This window comes from Dasypus novemcinctus, chromosome 25 (genome assembly GCF_030445035.2).
Source record: "Dasypus novemcinctus isolate mDasNov1 chromosome 25, mDasNov1.1.hap2, whole genome shotgun sequence".
Lineage (NCBI taxonomy): Eukaryota > Metazoa > Chordata > Mammalia > Cingulata > Dasypodidae > Dasypus > Dasypus novemcinctus.
The window spans coordinates 621166-642505 of NC_080697.1; the positions used below are offsets into that span (position 1 = coordinate 621166).

At 40.0% G+C, this 21340-nt stretch overlaps 1 non-coding gene across 1 annotated transcript; it reads left to right on the forward strand.

The window, feature by feature from the left end:
* The first annotated feature begins 14593 nt into the window (after positions 1–14593).
* LOC111766375 (U1 spliceosomal RNA) lies at positions 14594–14755 on the forward strand. Its single transcript, XR_002798446.2, has one exon. It is a non-coding gene; the product is annotated as a U1 spliceosomal RNA (small nuclear RNA).
* The last annotated feature ends 6585 nt before the right edge of the window (positions 14756–21340 follow it).

Here is a 21340-nt window from a genome sequence, read left to right on the forward strand (position 1 = left end):
GTATGATGCAATTAGGATACTGAAACAGAAAAAACTGCCAGCTGAGAATTCTTTATCCAACAAAATAGTTCTTCAAATATAAAGGTGTGTTTAAAATATGCACAAACAAACAGAAACTAAGGGAGTTCATGAAAAAGAACCCACCTTTGCAGGAAATATTAAAGGAAACCTTAGAACTTGAAAGAAAAAGACGGGACAGAGAGGCTTGGAGGAGAGTATAGAAGAAAGAATAGTAGAAAGGATAACCAAAAGAGTAAAAAGACAGATAAAAATAATATATGACATGAAACAAAAGAATGAAATGGTGGAAAGAAATAATGCATTTACAGAAACATCACAGAATGGGAATGGATTAAACTAACAATCAAAAGATAGAGGATGACAGAATGGATTAAAAAGCATGAGCCATTCTTATGCAGCCTACAAGAGATTCACCTTAGAAGCAGGGATACAAACTGGCTGAAAGTGAAAGTTTGGAAAAAGATGCTCCATACAAATAGTAACCAAAAAAGAGTGGGGTTAGCAATACCAATACTGGACAAAAAAGACTTTAAATGTAAAAAGTTATAAGAGTCACAGAATACCATTATGTATTAATAAAGGGACACTCTACCAGAAAGAAATCATAAATATCTATGCACCTAACCAGGGTGCCCAAAAACACAGGAAGCAAACTCTGGCAGAACTGAATGGAGAAATAACACCTTCTACAATTTTAATTGGAGACTTCCACACTCTCCTTACATCATTAGATAGTGCAACTAGTCAGAAAATCAACAAGGAAACAGAGAGTTTGAACAACATAAAAAATGAGCTAGACCTAACAGACACATAAGGATTTAATATCCAGGATATATAAAGAGATGCTTCTGCTCAACAATAAAAAGATAAGCCAATTAAAAATTAGGCAAAAGACTTGACTAGACATTTGTCACTAGCAAGTAGGGAAATGCAAACCAAGGCTACAATAAGATATCATTACACACCTGTTAGATGTGTCACTATTAAAAAGTCAGAGACAGGCGGCAGACTTGGCCCAGTGGTTAGGGTGTCCGTCTACCACATGGAAGGTCTGCAGTTCAAACCCCGGGCCTCCTTGACCCGTGTGGAGCTGACCCATGTGCAGTGCTGATGTGTGCAAGGAGTGCCATGCAAGGAGCACACCCCATAAGGAGAGCTGCCCAGTGCAAAAGAAAGTGCAGCCTGCCTGGGAATGGTGTCGCACACATGGAGAGCTGACACAACAAGATGATGCAACAGAAAGAAACACAGGTTCTCATGCCGCTGACAACAACAGATGCAGACAAAGAAGAAGACAGCAGCAAATAGGCACAGAGAACAGACAGCCGGGGTGGGGGGAGAAGGAGAGAGAAATAAAATTTAAAAAAGACAGAGACATACAGTGTCCATCATCTGTCCCTGCAGTACCACCCAGGACAACTTCAAGTCCTGAAAATGCCCCCACATCATATCTCTTCTTCCTTCTCCCTACCCTCAGAGGCTACCATGGCCACTTTCTCCAATCAATGCTACAATTTCTTCCATTACTAATCATAGTAGTTCCACAGTAGAATATCAGTAAGTCCACTCTAATCCATATTCTATTCCTCCATACTGTGGACCCTGGGATGGTTATGTTCAGTCCCCCTCTATATCAAGAGGTGGCTTAGACTCCACATGAATGATGGATGCAATTCTCCTGCTTGCAGTTGTAGGCACTCTTGGCTTCATGGTGTGGTAGTTGACCTTCTTCACAATGCTGTTAGCTGGCAGGGTAAGTCCAATAAGCCAGAGGGTAGGAGTTGCAAGTCTGCTGAGGCTCAGACCCTGGCTGTCACATGGACAGGGCAGAGATTCAGATCTCTTGAGTATACATCAACCCCAGCATCAACTACAGGTCCAGTAAAAATGACAGAAGAGGCATATGTAGAAAGGTCACATCTGAGTCCAACTCCATCACACTCAGAAACAAAAACTTGAAAGTAGGGTCAACTGACATGGCACTGAACTCCAGATCCATCTGCCATGACCATAGAACCTGTGGGTCTCTGTAGCCCTCAGGAAAACCAGTACATGGGGTTCTATCTACTTTGGCTGTCTCTGGGACCCTGCTGAGATGCCGGACATTGTATGTCTTGCCATGGCCCACTGAGTGGACTGAGGGAGAGTGTAAACTACAATGTAAACCATTATCTATGTGGCGCAACAGTGCTCCAAAATGTATTCACCAAATGCAATGACTGTCCCATTAGACATGATGATGAAAGAGGTTGTTGATGGGGTGAGGGGACGTGTGTGGTATATGGGGACCTCTTATGTTTTTTTAATGTAACGTTTTTAAAAAGTAGAGGAAAAAGTCATAAAAATCATAAGCATTAAAAAACAAAACACCAACAATATTATAGAGCATGTAAAACATTCTTAGTGATCATCTCCATAGGTGTTACTAATGGTATGCTTTCTTTTTTTTTTTAAGATTTATCTTTTATTTATTTCTTTCTCCACCCCCAGTTGTCTGTTCTCTGTGTCCATTTGCTGCATGCTCTTCTTTGTCTGCTTCTGTTGTTGTCAGTGGCATGGGAATCTGTGTTTCTTTCTGTTGTGTCATCTCTCCATGTGTGCAGTGCCATTCCTGGGCAGGCTGAACTTTCTCTCATGCTGGGTGGCTCTCCTTACAGTGTACACTCCTTGTGCATGGGGCTCCCCTATGCAGGGACACCCCTGAATGGCACAGCACTCCTTGCACACATCAGCACTGCATGTGGGCCAGCTCCACATGGGTCAAGGAGGCCCAGGGTTTGAACCATGGGCCTCCCATGTTGTAGACAGACACTCTATTCACTAGGCCAAGGTCACTTCCCTGCTTTCTTAATATATTATTGAATCTTAATATGTCCTTTTCACATACTGAGTAAAAATTTTCACCAGTAAAAAAAAGAGAACTACATATGTTGGAGAGGATATGGAGAGATAGGAACACTTATTCACTGTTGATGAGAATGTAAAATGATACAGGCACCATAGAGGACTGTTTGGCAGTTCCTGAGGAAGCTGAATAGAGATTTGTCACCTGACCTGGCAACACCACAACTGGGTATATACCCAGATGACCTGAGAGCAGTGACACAAACAGACATCTGCACACTGATGTTCATAGTGGCATTATTCATGATTGTCAAAAGATGGAAACACCCTAGGTGACCATCAAGTGATGAATGGATAAACAAATTGTGATGTATTTAAACACCGGAATTTTGCAACTGTAAGAACAAGTGAAGTCATAAAGCATATGACAACATGGATGAACCTGGAGGACTGTATTAAGTGAAGCAAGCCAGACACAAAAGAACAAATACTGTATGAATGTACTACTATGAAAACATATATTGTATAATCTCATGGTGTTAATAACTTGATAATGGATCACCAGAAAATAGAATGAGTCTAGAGAATGGAAAGCTGAGGGTTAACTTGTGCAAAATTTGTAAAAAGGATGTGTGTTAATCTTTGGAAATGAACAGAAAAGGTGAAAGCCCAACATAATGTTTGTTACTAGCTGTACTATTTTGTGGGTACAAAAGAGGTTTGAAGGGAATGTCTAAGATCATGTATATTGCCAATAGAAAGCTAAGAAATGTATTAAGAACATGGGACTGTATAGGATACTAAAACCACATGTGAAATATGAATTTGGATAAAATTGCACATATTAGACCACTTTTCTTTGAAACTGTACAAATGTATGTTAATACTACAAGATGTTAATATCAGACCAAAAAATTATACAAGTAAAATAATCCATGCACAAAATACCACATATTCTATTATTACATTTATATATAATATAAATATAAATCAATTTATAAGGATGAAATTAGATTGGTGGATATGTAGGGCTGGGGAAGGACTGCTAAGGGGTGAGGAGTTTTATTTTTGAAATAATGAAATTGTTCTAAATTTTTTTTTGTGATGATGAATGAAATGCACAACATTGTGATTATACAAAAAGTCATTGACTACACTTTGGCTAGATCAGATGGTATGTGAATATATTTCAGTGAAAGTGCTTAATAAATTAATATATCTGCAATAGTCAGAAATAGCTCTATACAGCAGGGGAAGCATAGAGAAATTGAGAAGTGAAGAATTTTCTTATTTGTTCATCTGGTGTTTATTATTATTTTGAAAAAATGAAAATGCTCTAAAAATGAATGAAGTGATAAATACACAACTATGTGATTATACCAAATACCATTGATTGTACACTTTGGATGAATTGTATGCTTTATTAATATATATCAATAAAATTTATTTGTTTAAAAAACACAATGAGATACCATTTCACACCTATTAAAATGGCTGGTATTAAAAAAAAAAGGAAAATGACATGTTGGTGAGGAATCATAGAACTGGGAACAGTCATTCATTGCTGGTGGCAATGTAAAATAGTGCAGCCACTGTGAAAGACAGCTTGGCAGTTCCTCAGAAAGTTAAGTATAGAATTACCATATTATTTGGCAATCCCACTGCTAGGCATATACCCCAAAGAATAGAAAACAGGAACTCAAAATATTTGCAAACCAAAGTTCTTAGGGGCATTATTCACAATTTCCAAAAGTTGGCAGCAATCCAGTGACCATCAACTGATGAATGAATCAATAAAATGTGGTATAGACATACAAAGGAATATTATTTAGCTGTTAAAAGGAATGAAGTCCTGATGCATGCAACAACATGGATGAATCTTGAAGACACCAAGTTGAGTGAAATAAGGCAGACACAAAATGACAGGTATTTTTTAATCTCACTGACTTGTAATTAGAATAAGCAAATTCATAGAATTAGAATTTAAAATATAGATTATCAGGGGATGGGGTGGGAATAGGAAGTTGAGACTTCAAATGCACAGCAATCCTATTTGGAAAGATGGAAATGTTTTGGTACTGGACAGTAGTCATGGTAGTAAGCATTGTGAATGCAATTAATAACAGTGAACTATATATCTGAATATGATTAAAAGGGGAAGGTGAATGGAGGTGACTCGAGTGATTAAGCACCTCCCTCCCACATTGAAAGTCCCAGGTTCACTTCCTGGTGCCTCCTAAAGAAACAAGGAAGATGAACAGACACAGCAAGTGCAAAACAATGAGGCAGTGGGGAGAAATCAATAAATAAAAATAAATCTTTAAAAAATGGGTGGTGTCAGATTAACTATATGGAAAGAGAATACATTTTTTAAAAAGTGCTGGAACTACACCACATTAACAGTGAACTCTAAGTTAAATATTGGACTTTAATAGCATACTTATAAAAATGTGCTATCATCAATAGTAACAAATGATCTAAACCAAAGCAAGTTGATGGTGATAAGGTGATGTGTGGAAATCCGGTATTTTATGCATGATTGTTCTGTAAACCCACAACTTCACTAATAAAAAATAAATATGCACACAACAATATATGCATTATAAATACAAAATAATTTCTATTTTCTAGAATTTCATATAGGTTGAAATATGCAGTATGTAAAAAAAAAAAAAACTGCATGAGCCATGGTACAATCTGACAGAGATCAGAATGTCAGGAATCAGGTCTTGGTAAAAGTTTGCCACTAAGTGCTAAGATAGTTTCCCTTGTTAGCCTCTCTGTCTGTGGGAGAATTGAGCCCTCCGTGCCCCCACACTGTTCACCACTAATAGTGGAGTTGGTGTCTGGAAGCTGAACCTCCTTCTGAACATTGATATGGAATTTCAAGAAGAATTAATACAGCAACAGCTTTTTGTATTGAAGAGCCTAAGAAGTAAATACTTTTTATAATCCTGTGTAATGAGCCCATGATTCTGAAGTATCTGTCAAGGTACATCAAAAAACTGAGAAAATGTATCTTCAATCAGCAACAATCCCTACCACTTAAGGGATGATAGAGAATGTTGAAGGTGGTGAGTTTTTTTCTGCCATTCAGAAAAGTCATTTATTTGAGCTGTTCAACCTGAAAGATTTGCCACCTCCCTTGTCATCCTCTCATCTGTCCCATTCTTTCATAAAGAAGAAAGTTGTGGATGCTGATAAATATTTATGCCATCAGGTATTTTTTGTTCCTCCTTTGTTTTCTTCAACTCCAACCTGTATTAATTTTACATTGGAATATAGAGCTTAGCTGTGGAATATGTTGTTACATTTCTTCTTTTTAGTGTTTCACCCAGCATTTCTTTAGGAATCCTAATACAGGTTTTCTTTCTATCCTACATACAGATATTGGAAAATAAAACTCTGTAGAAAACTCAAGTTATTTCAGTAAATGCATCAGAAGTGGCCAAGCTACAGCTGCCTGAACTTGATGCAGGGTTTTTGTAGTACACTTTAGCTTTATTGAGGAACAAATATTTCATGTCTTGTAATTTTAAAATTACATGATGTCTCTTTGGAATAATGTAACTCTTTTTGTTCTTGGGAACTAATTTAACAATGAGATTGTTTGGCTTTAGAGTTAAATTTCCCTTCAGGAAGCTCATGTCAGTGTTATGAAAGTGAAGTTGAAGATCAGCAGGCACAGAAGGAAAGTGCTTGGCTTAAGATCCAGAAGGAGCAGCTGAAGAGCAGTTACTTCCATAGATTGTGCAAATTGGGAAACTGAAAATCAGTAATTTTTGAATGGCTTTTCTTACATCTGTTTTGAAGGATTCTGTTCTCAGGTTTTCAAACCTTGAAGTGTGGCCCCAGGACCAGGTTATAATAAAGTATTTTGTAGGAATGATTAACATCTACAATTAGTTGACTGTACCTAAGGTAGAATATTTTCTATAGTGTAGGTGGACCTCCTTCAATTGGGCAAATGCCTCAATAAAAGTGAGATTTCCTAGGGAAAAACAAATTCTGCCTCAAGACAGCAAATTCAGCTCCTGATGATTTTCCAGGCTGCCAGCCCAAGGCCAGCTCCCACATCCATAGGAGCCGATACCTTACAATAAATCCCATAACATACATGCCACACACAAATATGCATATCTATCCATACATATACACATAGATATATGTATACATGTGTATATATACATTCACTTTCATATGTGTGTGTGTATATATGGTCTGTGGAGGACCTTGACTGAAACAAGAATCTTCATATAAGCCTACTAACTTAGCTAGTGATTATTTCATCAAATATGGTGATCACCCCTTTAGAAGAATGTGTGAGAGAAAGCATATGGTGAGAGGGACATGGAGGAAAAGAGCCCGTTCCCCTTCTTTCACATTATGAGAAATTATTTAAACTCTAAATAGCAGTAACATCACAAAAGAATATATTTGGAAATATGGATACAAATAGCAGAAAAATATGTGAAAGACTTGAACATGGTAAACTCAAATTAGGGGTTGAGAGGTGGGAATAGGGCCCTCCTGTTTTTAGTGTAAGCCTTCTATCTGTGTTTTACAAGAGATCCATATTATTACTTTAAAATGTGATAGTTATTTAAGGCCACATACAGTATGATCCCCTTTATATGACATTACAGAAAAGGAAAACCAAAGAAATGGTAAACATATCATTGGTTGGCAGAGGTTTGGGGTGGAGATGACAGGTTGAATAGGCAAAGCATCTGTAAGATACTTTTTTTTTTATATTATCTTTATTTTTTAATGTTACATTAAAAAAAATGAGGCTTCCATATACTCCCCACCCCCCTCACCCCACTCCTCCCCCATAACAACAATCTCTCCATCATCATGAGACATTCATTGCATTTGGTGAATACATCTCTGAGCACCGCTGCACCTCATGGTCAATGGTCCACATCATAGCCCACACTATCCCACACTCCACCCAGTGGGCCATGGGAGGACATACTGTGTCCTGCAACACCACCCAGGGCTATCCCAGGTCCCCAAAATGCCCCCACATCAAATCTCTTCCTCCCGCTCCCTACAATAGAGTATGGATAAGATTGGACTTACTGATATTCTATTCATGAACTATTGTGATTAGTAATCAAAGAAAGTGTGACATTAATGTGGAGAAAGTGGCCATGGTGGCTGTAGGATACTTTAATGGTAAATAACTGCCATTAAGCATTTTCAAAAGCCATAGAATTTCATGGCACACACTGTGAATCTTAATGTATGTAAAATAAAAAAAAAAAAACTTTTGGGAACTGGGGATCCCAGGATGGAAGGTAGGTCATGACAATAACATCTAAGTCTGTAACAAATCTCTAAAAGTGACTCTGCAGGTGATGAGATCAGTGAGTGAAATCTGTAAATTTAAAAGGACCTGTACTAAAGCATTGAATTCTAGTTGATACTATTACTTCCCACAGGGCCTTGGTTAATTAATTCTAAATCATTATACTCACACAATCAAACACCTGAGTTGGACCTTAAATAGATGGCAGTGAGTGGAGCCAAGTTTCTTGCTGCTGGAGTAGAAGGTTACAGAAAAGCAAAATTGGAGAAGGTAGAAGATCCATATAATAATGGATTAGAGTTGAACACATGCTTAGCATAATGTACACCCATAATGATGAACTTTGTTTAGCATAATGTACATCCAGATGGTTTCATGAAATCATTTTTATTTGCATATACACAATTTAGTATTCATTTCCTTATGCCATCTCTTAAGAGGTGAGAGAAACAAGGTTACCTGTGTAGCAAAGAGCACACTTAGCCTCCTGATCTAGGTTTTTAATATCTTCATCCAGTGAAAGGATCCAGGGATCCTTGGAGAAACGGCTGATCCTAGGACTGATGAAGGAAATATATAAAGTGACCCTGCATATCTTAGAGTTCAAGAAAGAAAGAAAGATGGTGCTAACCCAAAAATAAGCCCTGTGAGGATATTAGGTAAGTGCAACATGGAAGTGAACCAAAGAGCTCCCAATGGCCAAAGTGGGAGGGATGTGAGTAAAAAATTGAAATAATATAGTAAAATTTAAAACCAAAATGTAAAATAAATAACCATGAGTCAAACAACATAAATAAGTAAAAGAAGTTTATTAGGGTAAACATCTAGGAAAGTTGAAAGGAAGAGGAAACTGGATGGCACAGGGAAGACCTTCAGACTGTATCACAGATCTGACTCTTTTTCAAACTATTATGGTGGCAGCCTGCTGACTGCTTTGAGAGGCCACTTCAAATATCAATATAATTGTCCTGTAAGGCAAAAGGGTCTTGATTTATATCAATTTGATCTTATTTTTCCCCATATACATTTTGTCTTTACCACATTTCTCTGGACCCTGATTTATATTTCAGTGTGTTCTACAGCTGTGTGTCTATATGTGGTGAAACAAATTGACTTCTGATCTCAGCTAGAGAGCTCTGAATTTAACTGTGTGCACATTCTCGCAATTATTTCTTTACCTGGTAGAAGCTGAATGTTAATATAATAGGAAGTCAGCACCTTAATGTTTGAAACCAGATTTGAAATCTCTAGGCCCAAAAGCTCTCAGCCTTTGTTTAATTTCTGTAATTGATGAAACATTGTGAGTGTCAGAGTGCAAATCATTTCATTTGAACTCTGAGTAAGGTGAACATCCAACATAGAGCAGATGTTTTGCAAGATTCATTCTTCATGTACTTTATCTCTTCATCCCCAAATAGAGCTTATAAAACCAATATTACCCCTGTCTTGTATATAACACAATTGAGGTTCTTGGTAGCCTCCAGAAAAATGTGGTGTTAGGAGCTGAGACCTAGGAACACGGGCAATGAATAGGCTCCTGCGTGACATGTTTGTGGGCATGAAGCCCAGAGTCAGGGCTGCCTAGAGGCTGTAGGGGACGTGGTGATGGAGGTCCAGCTGGGGCAGTCCATGAAGGCCCTGAAAGACCCACAGAGAGTCTCACTCATTCTGGAGGCCAAGGCAGCCTCTCATTTCAGCCAGGTCCTGCCTTCACTTTTGGCTTCACTGGGGCATAAGAAACCCAGGCAGACAAAATATCCTGTCAGAACCAAATTAATTTTCCTAAACCAATAGGGAATTCTTTCACACTGATCCAAAACCTTCAGAATCCCAAGGGAAATGAAAATATTTATTTCAGATTATGAACTAAAGCCTTTAGAGCAACAATGAAATTTTCATCAAGAAATTTCTGGTTTTGAATCTTGCTATTTGAACATCCAAACATCAGCTCTAACTGGTCTTCATGTTTGCCTCTAAGCTTCTTGCTCAAGCAGCTTCCCTGACAGGGATCACCTTCCAGGTTCAATTGCTTGAATTAAAGAAACATCCATTCACCTGTTCAACTCTTCCTTCCCTTCAATACCCTGTTATTTCCAGTGCAATTACATCTCCCTCTTTTGCACTCCAGGGCCTTCAACTGGTGCTTCCACTGAAGGTGGTCACATGCTCTGTGCATGGCCTTGGCAGTGTCTCTCTTCTGAGGGTCACCTTAGGCTCTTAAGTTTAGGGGTGTGTCTTATCCCTAGAACTGGGCACAAGGCCAAGTCGCCATACACAGCTGCAGAATGGATATTTCTATAATCAACCTTGTTTCTTGTTGTCATGAACACCTGCAGTGTTGTGAGGAAACTGCCATCATGTGTCCTAAAACACTTGAGGAGAGTTACAATGTTATCAGCCAGATTGACCCCTACATTGGAAAACCCGAGTAGCAGCTGCCACCCTTGCACGCAAAGAATTCATATTGTTCAAATCCTCTTACCAAAGGCAGAGGGGGAGGTGGTGGGGGAGGTCTGAGAGGCCCCCAGGGTGGAGGAGGTGGCTCTGTCTCAGCATTGGTGGTGGAGGGCCTCCCACACAATGGGGCAGCCTTAATAACCAGCAGAGCAGAATGATGTGACATTTTGAAATACACTCACATGACAGATGAAAAAAGACACCACCAAATCTGAAACCCAGTAAAGCAGGTCAGTGACTGGCAACTTCCCCTCAGCCAGGTCCCAGAGAGCATCAGTCCCAGGAAACTGGACCCCCCACTTAGTCCCATGGACAGCTTAAGGCAGGGGTTCTTAACAAGGGGTTCATGAGCTTGAATTTAAATTTAAAAAAGTATTATTCTTGTGGGGACATGTCGATGTGGGTGTGATATATATATATATATATTAAATAATACACAGTTTAGTGTGGACATTGTAAGAGGTCCCTGGCTTTTGTCTGCCTGGCTGAGGGGTCCATGGGAACATAAAAGGTTAAGAACCCCTAGCTTAAGAGGAGAAAGACTAAAGGGAAACAGGGGAGAGAAATACTAGGATCACACAGCACTGCCTGTGTCTGCAAATGTAGGAGGGCAAATGGGCTCTCCTAGAGCCCTAACAGAGGTCATTCCAAACTAATAAAAGCCCACAGTCCAGGCAGACAGGTGTCGACTTCCAGGGCCCTCCAGCCTCCCTTCAGCAATACAGAGAAGCTCACTCTTTGCATATTGAAAACAGAGAATGAGAGAGGATGAGAGGGCCATTCTCTACACAAGGAATGGAAGCTGTTCTTCAGAGTCTTTCTGCAGACCCCTCACTTCTCACCTCCCATTCTAGAACTCTGAAAGTTAAGTCTGACCAGCCTGCTCTGAGTCTCAGGGACAGAAACCCTGAGAGGAATGAGAGCCTCTGCTCGGGGTAACAGCTTGGATGAGGCAAGATGAGTTTCTTTTCCTTTCCATGAAATTTTCAGTACTCTTTTTTATTATTATTATCTTTATTTTTTTAATGTTACATTAAAAAGATATGAGGTCCCCATATATCCCCACCCCCCTCAACCCACTCCTCCCACCATAACAACATGCCCCTCCATCATCATGAGACAGTCATTGCATTTGGTGAATACATCTCTGAGCACTGCTGCACCTCATGGTCAATGGTCCAGCTCTGCCTCCCAGGCCTGCTCCTTCTCTCTCTACCTTTTTTCTGACAGGGATCTTCCCCCCTCTGGAGCTACTGCCCTGGGGCTCTGAAATCTCTTGATAGACACATTACCTGGAGCCCTGTAGGTGACTGGGGAAAGGGTTTTCAGACAGAAAAATGAGAGGAGCTCAGCTATCATATTTCTGAATATCCACAGGTAACACTATTTTATGTGCAACCCAAGATGTAGGTTTAATTTTGCCCCACGGAAATATGACCTGGAAATTCTCCATGACTGAATTAAATGTACTTTGATTTCAAGGTGGAGAAGTCCCATGAGGATGTTCAGAGGACTTGGCGGCCCTAACAGTCATGCAGGTGTCACTAGAGCACATTGATGGGAACCAAATTTAAAGGTTCTGCTCTCCAGGACATAAGCAACTTTCTCTCCTCACTATTTCACTCATGTACATTTCTACTAAATTGTGTCTTTTCTTGTAATTCATACTAATTTTATAGAGGGAGAGGGAGAAGGGATTCTACAATAATGCAGTTTTCAGAGATGGGGCAATGATGGATTATGACATTTCCAATGAAATTATTTTGTTGACGAGCATTCAGAACTGCATGAAGCACACAGTGAAATTGAAAGATGAGATTTTCACATTTTCTGAGTAATGAGGATAAAAACAGTTTAAACAGAAAAATAGAAAATCAGCTTCTCCAAACGAAGAAAGATGGAAATTAACAGCAATATCAAAAATCACATTTTGGGAGAGGTGGGGCAAGATGGCATCTGAGTGAGTACACCTCATAATCTCTCATGCAAAGCTGGAGAAGCAGCTGAGTAGGCTTGGAGTCCTGCTGGACCGGGATGTTTCGGGTGTTTGCAGGGCAGGAGGTGTCTGTACATCAATCTGGTGGGACGGTGACAGAGGAGATTCTTGTAAGAGGTAGAATTCTGGGTCTCCTTCACAGAGGTTGGGGTTGTGGGCAGGACCTTTCCCCCTGAGCACGGCAGCCCAGCAGCAGTGATTCCTAAAGGCTTTGCTGTGCTGAGGCGTTCCCAAGCACTGAGCAGGCTGTTTTGGGGGTTTGCAGGATGGGAAGTGTCTGGAAGTTGATTCAGTGAGACAGTGATGGAGGAAATTCTTGTGAGAGGTAGAATTTTGGGTTTCTGACTTGGAGGTGAGAGGTTCTGGCTGGAGCCCCTGCCCCTAGGGCTGGTGGCCAGGCTGTGGTGATCCCTGGGAAATTTGTTGTGTGGGGTGTTCCCAAAAGTTGAGCAGGCTGTTTTGGGGGCTTGTAGGGCAGGAAAGGTCTGGATGTCGATTTGGTGACACAGTGACAGAAGAGATTCTTGCAAGAGGTGGAATTTTCGGTTTCTGACACAGAGGTCCAGAAGTTCCAGGCAGAACCCCTCCCCCTGGGGCTGGCAGCCCATCCACAGAGGTCCCTGAACTCTTTGTAGTGCAGCGGCACCCCGGAGGCTTTTTCGGGGACTTGCAGGGCAGGAGGTGTCTAGATGTCGATTTAGTGAGACAGTGACAGACGAGATTCTTGTGAGAGGTGCAATTTTGGGTTTCTGACTCGGAGGTCGGTAGGCCCTTCTTTGGAGCTGGTGTTTCTGTGTGATGGAGCTGGACTCAGATGGGACTCTTTTCACAAGCCTTTCATGCTACTTTACTGGAATTGTAGTTGGTGCTGGGGTTTAAGATATAACTAGGGGATTTGAATCTCTGGACTGACAATATGATAGCCAGGCCCTGAGCCTCAACAGACTTCAGCTCCTACACTCTGATTTATTGGACTTACCCCACTCAGCTAACATGGAGTTGAAGAATGTCAACAACCACACAATGGAGCCTAGAGTGCCTACAACTGAAAGCAGGAGGATTGCATCCAGTATTCATGTGGAATCTAAGCCCCCTCTTGACATAGATGTGGAATGGACACAACCAAACGAAGGTCCACAGGAAGGGGGAATACAGTAAGAATTAGAGTGGACTTAATGATATTCTATTCATGAACAATTGTGATTAATAATCGAGAAAATGTGGCATTGGTGTGGAAAAAGTGGCCATGGTGGCTGCTGGGTGCGGGGAATGGGAGGAAGAGATGAGATGTGGAGGCATTTTCGGGACTTGGAGTTGTCCTGAGTGGTGCTGCAGGGACAATTTCCAGACATTGTATGCCCTCCCAAGGCCCACTGGATGGAACGTGGGAGAGTGTGGGCTATGGTGTGGACCACAGGCCATGGGGTGCAGTGATGCCCAGAGATGTACTCACCAGATGCAATGGATGTGTCATGATGATGGGGGAGAATGTTACTGTGGGGGGAGTAGTGGGGTGGGGGTGGTGGGGGTGAATGGGGACCTCATATTTGTTGAATGTAATATTATTTTAAAAAATGAATAAATAAAATTTTAAAAAATTGAAAAGAAAAAAAACAGAAAAAAAAGAAAAAAAAAGAAAGCACTTGAAAAGATAAACAAAACCAAGAACTGGTTCTTTGAGAAGATCAATAAAATTGACAAACCCTAAGCGAGACTAACAAAGAAAAAAAGAGAGAAGATGCAAATACACAAAATAAGAAATGAGAAAGGAGATACCACCACTGACCCCACAGAAATAAAGGCTGTCGTAAGAGGACACTTTGAAAAACTATATTCCAACAAAAATGACAATACAGAGGAAATGGACAAATTCCTAGAAACACATAAGCAGCCTACATTGATGAAAGAAGAAATTGATGATCTCAACAAACCAATCACAAGTCAAGAGATAGAATCAGTCATTAAAAACCTCCCAACTGATACCATGATCACGAAGGTGGTTTTCCCAGGGCAAGGCTTATCCATTGCACTCTGGATGTGCTGACCCCTGTGATTTCCCCAAATGCGGGAAACTCGACTGCATAATTTGTGGTAGTGGGGGACTGCGTTCGCGCTCTCCCCTGTAAAAAAACAAAAACAAAAAACAAAAAAAACCCTCCCAACTGAGAAGAACCCAGGGCCAGACAGCTTCACAGGTGAATTCTACAAAACATTCCAGAAAGAACTAATACCAATTCTAATGAAACATTTCCAGAAAATGGAAACAGAAGGAACATTACCTATCTCATTCTATGAGGCCAACATTACTCTAGTACCAAAGCCAAACAAAAATACCAGAAGAAAGGAAAATTACTGACAAATTTCTCTAATGAACTTAGGCGCAAAAATCCTCAACAAAATACTTGCTAACCTTATTCAACAACACATTAAACGAATTATACACCATGACCAAGCGGGATTCATTCCTGGTATACAAGGATGGTTCAACATAAGATAATCAATCAATGTAATACACCATACAAACAGATTGAAGGAAAAAATCACATGATTATATCTATAGAGACAGAAAAAGCATTTGACAAAATTCAGCACCCTTTCTTTTTAAAAACACTGCAAAAGATTGGAATCCAAGGAAATTTTTTGAACATGAGAAAGAGTATATATGAAAAACCCACAGCCAACATCCTTTACAATGGTGAAATAAAAAAATCCTTCCCTCTAAGACCAGGAACAAGACAAGGATGCCCACTACCACCTCTTCTATTTAACATTGCCTTAGAAGTACTTGCTCGAGCACTGAGGAAATAACCAGATATAAAAGGCATTCAAATTGGAAAGGAAGAAGTAAAACTTACATTATTTGCAGATGACATGATCCTATACATAGAAAACACTTAGAGGTCGGAGGCAAATCTTCTAGAATTCAGAAATGAATTTAGTAAAGTTGTAGGTTATAAGATCAACGTGCAAAAATCAGTAGCATTTCTGTACACCAATAATGAGCAGGATCAGGAGGAAATCAAGAAACAAATACCATTCACAATAGTAAATTAAAAAATCAAGTATTTAGGAATAAATTTAACTAAAGATGTAAAAACCTTATACACTGAGAAATATACAAGACTGTTCAAGGAAATCAAAGAAGACCTAAATAAATGGAAGAATATTCCATGTTCATGGATAGGAAGACTGAATATTATTAAGATGTCTATCCTACCAAAACTGATCTACACATTCAATGCAATCCTAATAAAAATCAACACAGCCTTCTTTAAGGAACTAGAAAAACTAACTATGAAATTTATTTGGAAAGGAAAGAGGCCCCAAATAACCAAAGACATATTGAAAAAGAAAAATGAAATTGGAGGAATCACACTATCTGACTTCAAAACATACTACAAAGCTACAGTAGTGAAAACAGCATGGTATTGGCATAAGGAGAGACACACAGACCAATGGAATCGAATTGAAAGTTCTGATATAGAACCTCATATATATAGCCATATAATATTCAATAAAGCCACCAAACCATCTCAACTGGGAGAGAATGGTCTATTCAACAAATGGTGCCTGGAGAACTGGGTATCCATATGTAGAAGAATGAAAGAGGATTACCATGTCACACCTTATACAAAGATCAACTCCAGATGGATCAAAGACCTAAATATAAGAGCCAATACCATAAAGACCTTGGAAAGCTGTGTAGGGAAACATCTACAAGACCTTGTAATAGGAAATGGCTTCATGAACATCACACCAAAAGCACACGCAGTAAAAGAACAAATAGATAAATGGGACTTCCTCAAAATTAAAGCCTTCTGCACCTCAAAGGAGTTTGTCAAGAAAGTAAAAAGGGAACCCACACAGTGGGAGAATATATTTGGCAACCATATATCTGATAAGAAACTTATAACTTGCATATATAAAGAACTCCTATATCTTGAAAATAAAAGGATAAACAACCCATTTAAAAAATGGGAAAAAGACTTAAACAGACACTTCTCCAAAGAAGAAATACAAATGGCAAAAAAGCACATGAAAAAATGCTCCAAATCTCTAGCTATCAGGGAAATGCAAATCAAAACCACAATGAGATACCATCTTACACCCATAAGATTGGCAGCTATGAAAAAAACAGAAGAATACAAGTGCTGGAGAGGATGTGAAGAAAGGGGAACACTCATCCACCTCTGGTGGAATGCAGAAGGATCCAACCCTTCTGGAGGACAGTATGGCAGTTTCTCAAAAAACTAGCCATAGATTTGCCATATGACCCAGCAATACCACTGCTGGGTATATACCCAGCAGAACTGAAAACAAGGACACAAACCGATATATGTACACCAATGTTCATAGCAGCACTGTTCACTATCGCCAAAAGTTGGAATCAACCCAAATGCCCATCAACAGACGAGTGGATCAATAAAATGTGGTATATACACACAATGGAATACTACTCGGCTGTAAGAACAAACACACTACAAACACATGTGATAACATGGATGAATCTTGAGAACCTTATGTTGAGTGAAGCAACCCAGACATTGAAGGACAAATACTACATGACCTCAATGATATGAAATAACCAAGCTGCCCTAGATAGCAAGAGACTGAACGATAGGCTTACAATAAATCAGAGGGTGGAGGAAAGATGTGAGCTGATGTCTGCAGGGGTGGAATTTAAGACGAGATGGTGGTAAGTATGAACACAAAGAAGAGATAGAAGGGGGGCAAGGGGTTGCCTCTGGTTGGGGCTTTGCGGGTTTGAGGGTGGCTGGGGAGGGGTGGATGGGTAACATTGCCAAAAGTGGGGGGAGGGAGGGGTGACATACGAACACAGGAGAGGGTCAGGTGTTGGTGGAGAGTAAAATGCCGAGAAAATCATATCAAAATATAATAAAGAGGGTTACCTGTTTAGAACGCTCAGAGGGGAGGGTCTGATGCAGGACGGGCTCCTGGGCAATGTCTAAATGCTCATTCTGCCAGAGTGGGTGACACCATGGGGTAGAAACCCAAGTAGTGAGAGTGGGGGTGGACCCACATCCTGGGGAGGACTAATGCCATCAAATAGAGGGAACTGTATCCCTCGAGAGAAAGGGTGGCTCCCAGGGCATTGGGGCAGCTGAGCAAATTAGGTCCTGAACACTATTCCATCTATCTCTGGAAGTGGCTCCTTGGGAAACAGAGGTTGGCTGTCACTGTGGGCACCAAGGTGGAAGGGAAAATGGACGTTAAATGTGTGGAACCAAGGTAAATGGGGGGTAAGAGAGGAGTTTTGTGAGAGTACACAACGATGGATATAAAGCATGTAATATTACACCATAACATATAGGAGATGACAGACTGATAATGTAAACCATAATGTAAAACATAGGATAACTAAGAATGTAAAAAACTGTGTATCCTAAAGTATGCACCACAATGTACGCACAGATGTCACCTTGTTAGAAAGCTATTGTCTTAGACGCTGTACATCACGTTAAGTAAATATGATGTGAATAGGGTGTAAGGGTATCGCTGTGGAGGGGAAAAGGTTTTGTGGTGGATGTATGGGAGTGCTGTATATTATATATATGCATTGCTGTGGTCTAGGGCTCCTGTGAAGAGAAGCTCAATAATTAAGGGGGGAAAAAAAAAAGAAAAAGATAGGATGTAGAATTTTTTCCATTCAAGACGTATTCTTTACCTAACCTTTAAACCCATCGCTATATGCCATTCCCTAGTAAGGGACACTGACATTATATTGGGCTTCAAATTTCAGGGAGTTCTGGATCACAGAGTGTTTCAACAATGGCAATGGAGGGATACTGGCATAGGATACCATTGACAGGTGATATATGGCTGACAGGGAGCTGTACAGAACATATGTCCTGGGTGCATGGTAATGTTTGGATATACTCATAGTGGCAACAATTAAAAACCACAGCAGGGGGGGTACTGGGTTCCTGGCCAGTGGTGCTCTGTTGTGGTCCCTAGGGGAGCAGCGACAGTCTCCCAGGTGCAGCGGCAGGGACCGGGAGGGAGTGAGGGTTCAACAGGGAGCCCCTGACGCTAATGACTATGCTTGTGAGCTGATAAGCCTAAAATAAGAACGAAGCCTAGAGCAGCATTGTGCCTGGGAATTTCCTCTTGCCAGCCTTCATGTTACTCAAATGTGGCCAGTCTCGAAGCCAAACTCAGCATGTAAATGCAATGCCTTCTCCCCAGCGTGGGACACGACACCCGGGGATGAGCCTCCCTGGCACCGAGGGACCACTATCAACTACCAACTGATGATGCAACTGGAAAATGACCTTATACGGAAGGTTCAATGCGGATCAGCAGAATATCCCTGTCTACATAAAATAACATGACTTTAAAATGCTGTTTGACCTAATGTAAGGGGGAAATGGAAAGGAGAAATGAGTTTATATGGCTACGAGTCTCTAAAAAAGAGTCTGGAGGCTGGCAGAAGGATTGCCCTTATGCAAAACTGAGCAGAGTCTGAGAGACAGATAAAGCAGATACAACCCCCAGATATTGGTTCCTTTGAGAGCTAAAGAGACCCATGGGAGTTATGGTCATGGCCGATGGGGTTAACTACCATGTCAGATGGCCCCTCTTTGGAAATGGTGTTTATATGTGATGAATCTGGACTCAGATGGGATCTCTCTTCATAAGACTTTCATGCTAATGTGCTGGAGGTGCAGTTAGTGTTGGGGTTTAAGATATATTTAGGGGATTTGAATCTCTGGACTGACAATGTGATAGCCAGGTCCTGAGCCTCAACAGACTCCACCACCTACAATCTGATTTATTGGACTTACCACACTCAGCTAAGATGGAGTTGAAGAAGGACAACCACCACACCATGGAGCCTAGAGTGATTACAACTGAAAGTGGGAGGATTGCATCCAGCATCCATGTGGAATCTGAGCCTCCTCTTGACATAGATGTGCAAGGGACACAACCAATCCAATATCCACATAGAAGAGGTGGCATTGGATTGGGAAAAGTCGACAGGGTGGCTGATGGGTATGGGGAAAGGGAGGAAGAGATGAGAGGTGGAGGCATCTTTGGGACATGGAGCTGCCCTGGATGGTGCTTCAGGGGCAATCACCGGACATTGTAAATCCTCACAGGGCCCACTGGATGGAATGGAGGAGAGTATGGGCCATGATGTGGGCCATTGACCATGAGGTGCAGAGGTGCCCAAAGATGTACTTACCAAATGCAATGGATGTGTCATGATGATGGGAACGAGTGTTGCTGGGGGGGGGGGGGGGGTGAGGTGGGGTGGGGGGGTGGGGTTGAATGGGACCTCATATATATATTTTTAATGTAATATTATTACAAAGTCAATAAAAAAATAAAAAATAAAAAAAAGACTATAGCTTGTTGTTTTGGGGTGTAGTGCTCTATAAATATCTATTAGATCTAGCTTATTTGTCATATTATTCAAGCTCTCTGTTTCCTTATTTAACTCCTGTCCAGATATTATATCTAAATTCTGAGAGTGGAGAGTTGAAGTCTCCAAAATTTCTTGTAGAAATGTTTATTTCTTCCTCACTTTTGCCAGAGTTTGTCTTGTGGACTTTTGGGCACCTATGTTAAATGCATAAATATTTATTACTTTTATTACTTCTTGATGAATTGTCCCTTTTATGTAGTAACCTACTTCATCTCTCATAATAATTTCATTTTTAAAATCTATTTCATTTGATATTAGTATCTCTACACCCACTCTTGTTTTGTTATTATCGTGGAATATCTTTTTCAACTTTTTATCCATTCTATCAATTATTCCTTTTAATTGGGGATTTCAATCCATTAAACTCAGTGTTACTAATAAAATGGTGATACTTTCATCATTGATTTTATTCCTTTGCTTCCTGTTGTCATATCTTACTATTATCTGCATTTTAGCCTTTTCAATTTATCCTTCTTATGCTTTTCATTTCTACACTCTTCTCCAGGGCTTTCATCCTTGTCTTTGCATATCAGACTGTAAGACACCCTTTAATATCTTCTGTAGATTTTGTCTGTTGGTAACAGACTCTCAGTTTTTGTTTGTCTATTAAGACTTTAAACTCATCTTCAGTTCTGAAGGATAGTTTTGCCAGATAAAAAAATTCTTGACTGGCAATTTTTTCTTTCAATACCTTAAATATAACATATCCTATGTATCATATATATTTTTTTACTTCCATGGTTTCTGAAAAGTAATCAGCACTTTGACTTACTAAGCTTCCATTATAAGCAATGCATTGGTTTTCTCTTACTGTTGTCTAAATCTTCTCTTTATCTTTGGCCTTTGAGGATCTGAATAGTAGATGTCTCAGAGTAGGTCTTTTAAGATTGTTCTATTTGGGACACATTGTCCTTTTTGAATATTGATAATCATGTCTTTCAAAGTGTTAGGAAAATTTTAGTATTTACTCAAAAATTATTTCCATTCTCTTCTCCTTCTGGGACACAACTAGCACATGTGTTTGTGAGTTTCATGTCATCATTCAATTACCTGTGACCCTGTTCAATTTTTTTTGTGTTCTATCCTGTCTCTTTTCCTATCTTTTCCATTTCCAATCCCATGTCCTTGAATTCATTTATTTGTCCTAATATTTCAAAATAGCAGTTATATGCCCTTAATGTATTTTTAATATCTACCATTGTTGAGGAAGTTTGTATGAACATCATCTATTAGTTTCCTAAATCCTGAGTCCCATCTA